Here is a 3,581-nt window from a genome sequence, read left to right on the forward strand (position 1 = left end):
AACCACTTTTCACACTTGTGTTGGTGCAGGAAACCACTTTTGCACTTGTATTAGTGTGGAAAAACACTTTTCGCACTTGTGTTAGTGTTGAAAAACCACTTTTCGCACTTGTGTTAGTGTTGAAAAACCACTTTTCGCACTTGTGTTGGTGCAGGAAACCACTTTTGCACTTGTATTAGTGTGGAAAAAACACTTTTTGCACTTGTGATAGTGTGGAAAAACCACTTTTCGCACTTGTGTTAGTGTTGAAAAACCACTTTTCGCACTTGTGTTGGTGCAGGAAACCACTTTTGCACTTGTATTAGTGTGGAAAAACCACTTTTCGCACTTGTGTTAGTGTTGAAAAACCACTTTTCGCACTTGTGTTAGTGTTGAAAAACCACTTTTCGCACTTGTGTTGGTGCAGGAAACCACTTTTGCACTTGTATTAGTGTGGAAAACCACTTTTCGCACTTGTGTTAGTGTTGAAAAACCACTTTTCGCACCTGTGTTAGTGTTGAAAAACCACTTTTCGCACTTGTGTTGGTGCAGGAACCCACTTTTGCACTTGTATTAGAGTGGAAAAAACACTTTTTGCACTTGTGATAGTGTTGAAAAACCACTTTTCGCACTTGTGTTAGTGTTGAAAAAACACTTTTCGCACTTGTGTTAGTGTTGAAAAACCACTTTTCGCACTTGTGTTCGTGCAGGAAACCACTTTTGCACTTGTATTAGTGTGGAAAAAACACTTTTCGCACTTGTGATAGTGTTGAAAAACCACTTTTCGCACATGTGTTAGTGTTGAAAAACCACTTTTCGCACTTGTGTTGGTGCAGGAAACCACTTTTGCACTTGTATTAGTGTGGAAAAACCACTTTTCGCACTTGTGTTAGTGTTGAAAAACCACTTTTCACACTTGTGTTAGTGTTGAAAAACCACTTTTCGCTCTTGTGTTGGTGCAGGAAACCACTTTTGCACTTGTATTAGTGTGGAAAAAACACTTTTCGCACTTGTGTTAGTGTTGAAAAACCACTTTTCGCACTTGTGTTAGTGTTGAAAAACCACTTTTCACACTTGTGTTGGTGCAGGAAACCACTTTTGCACTTGTATTAGTGTGGAAAAACACTTTTCGCACTTGTGTTAGTGTTGAAAAACCACTTTTCGCACTTGTGTTAGTGTTGAAAAACCACTTTTCGCACTTGTGTTGGTGCAGGAAACCACTTTTGCACTTGTATTAGTGTGGAAAAAACACTTTTTGCACTTGTGATAGTGTGGAAAAACCACTTTTCGCACTTGTGTTAGTGTTGAAAAACCACTTTTCGCACTTGTGTTGGTGCAGGAAACCACTTTTGCACTTGTATTAGTGTGCAAAAACCACTTTTCGCACTTGTGTTAGTGTTGAAAAACCACTTTTCGCACTTGTGTTAGTGTTGAAAAACCACTTTTCGCACTTGTGTTGGTGCAGGAAACCACTTTTGCACTTGTATTAGTGTGGAAAAAACACTTTTTGCACTTGTGATAGTGTTGAAAAACCACTTTTCGCAGTTGTGTTAGTGTTGAAAAACCACTTTTCGCACTTGTGTTAGTGTTGAAAAACCACTTTTCGCACTTGTGTTGGTGCAGGAAACCACTTTTGCACTTGTATTAGTGTGGAAAAAACACTTTTCGCACTTGTGATAGTGTTGAAAAACCACTTTTCGCACTTGTGTTAGTGTTGAAAAACCACTTTTCGCACTTGTGTTGGTGCAGGAAACCACTTTTGCACTTGTATTAGTGTGGAAAAACCACTTTTCGCACTTGTGTTAGTGTTGAAAAACCACTTTTCGCACTTGTGTTAGTGTTGAAAAACCACTTTTCGCACTTGTGTTAGTGTTGAAAAACCACTTTGCGCACTTGTGTTGGTGCAGGAAACCACTTTTGCACTTGTATTAGTGTGGAAAAAACACTTTTTACACTTGTGATAGTGTTGAAAAACCACTTTTCGCACTTGTGTTAGTGTTGAAAAACCACTTTTCGCACTTGTGTTGGTGCAGGAAACCACTTTTGCACTTGTATTAGTGCAGGAAACCACTTTCGCACTTGTGTTAGTGTTGAAAAACCACTTTTCGCACTTGTGTTAGTGTCGAAAAACCACTTTTCGCACTTGTGTTAGTGTTGAAAAACCACTTTTCGCACTTGTGTTGGTGCAGGAAACCACTTTTGCACTTGTATTAGTGTGGAAAAAACACTTTTTGCACTTGTGATAGTGTTGAAAAACCACTTTTCGCACTTGTGTTAGTGTTGAAATACCACTTTTCGCACTTGTGTTGGTGCAGGAAACCACTTTTGCACTTGTATTAGTGTGGAAAAAACACTTTTTGCACTTGTGATAGTGTTGAAAAACGACTTTTCGCACTTGTGTTAGTGTTGAAAAACCACTTTTCGCACTTGTGTTGGTGCAGGAAACCACTTTTGCACTTGTATTAGTGTGGAAAAACCACTTTTCGCACTTGTGTTAGTGTTGAAAAACCACTTTTCGCACCTGTGTTAGTGTTGAAAAACCACTTTTCGCACTTGTGTTAGTGTTGAAAAACCACTTTTCGCACTTGTGTTGGTGCAGGAAACCACTTTTGCACTTGTATTAGTGTGGAAAAACCACTTTTCGCACTTGTGTTAGTGTTGAAAAACCACTTTTCACACTTGTGTTAGTGTTGAAAAACCACTTTTCGCTCTTGTGTTGGTGCAGGAAACCACTTTTGCACTTGTATTAGTGTGGAAAAAACACTTTTCGCACTTGTGTTAGTGTTGAAAAACCACTTTTCGCACTTGTGTTAGTGTTGAAAAACCACTTTTCACACTTGTGTTGGTGCAGGAAACCACTTTTGCACTTGTATTAGTGTGGAAAAACACTTTTCGCACTTGTGTTAGTGTTGAAAAACCACTTTTCGCACTTGTGTTAGTGTTGAAAAACCACTTTTCGCACTTGTGTTGGTGCAGGAAACCACTTTTGCACTTGTATTAGTGTGGAAAAAACACTTTTTGCACTTGTGATAGTGTGGAAAAACCACTTTTCGCACTTGTGTTAGTGTTGAAAAACCACTTTTCGCACTTGTGTTGGTGCAGGAAACCACTTTTGCACTTGTATTAGTGTGGAAAAACCACTTTTCGCACTTGTGTTAGTGTTGAAAAACCACTTTTCGCACTTGTGTTAGTGTTGAAAAACCACTTTTCGCACTTGTGTTGGTGCAGGAAACCACTTTTGCACTTGTATTAGTGTGGAAAACCACTTTTCGCACTTGTGTTAGTGTTGAAAAACCACTTTTCGCACCTGTGTTAGTGTTGAAAAACCACTTTTCGCACTTGTGTTGGTGCAGGAACCCACTTTTGCACTTGTATTAGAGTGGAAAAAACACTTTTTGCACTTGTGATAGTGTTGAAAAACCACTTTTCGCACTTGTGTTAGTGTTGAAAAAACACTTTTCGCACTTGTGTTAGTGTTGAAAAACCACTTTTCGCACTTGTGTTCGTGCAGGAAACCACTTTTGCACTTGTATTAGTGTGGAAAAAACACTTTTCGCACTTGTGATAGTGTTGAAAAACCACTTTTCGCACATGTGTTAGTG

The sequence above is a fragment of the Myxine glutinosa genome, unplaced genomic scaffold (assembly GCF_964187855.1).
Source record: "Myxine glutinosa unplaced genomic scaffold, kmMyxGlut1.1 SCAFFOLD_556, whole genome shotgun sequence".
Classification (NCBI taxonomy): domain Eukaryota; kingdom Metazoa; phylum Chordata; class Myxini; order Myxiniformes; family Myxinidae; genus Myxine; species Myxine glutinosa.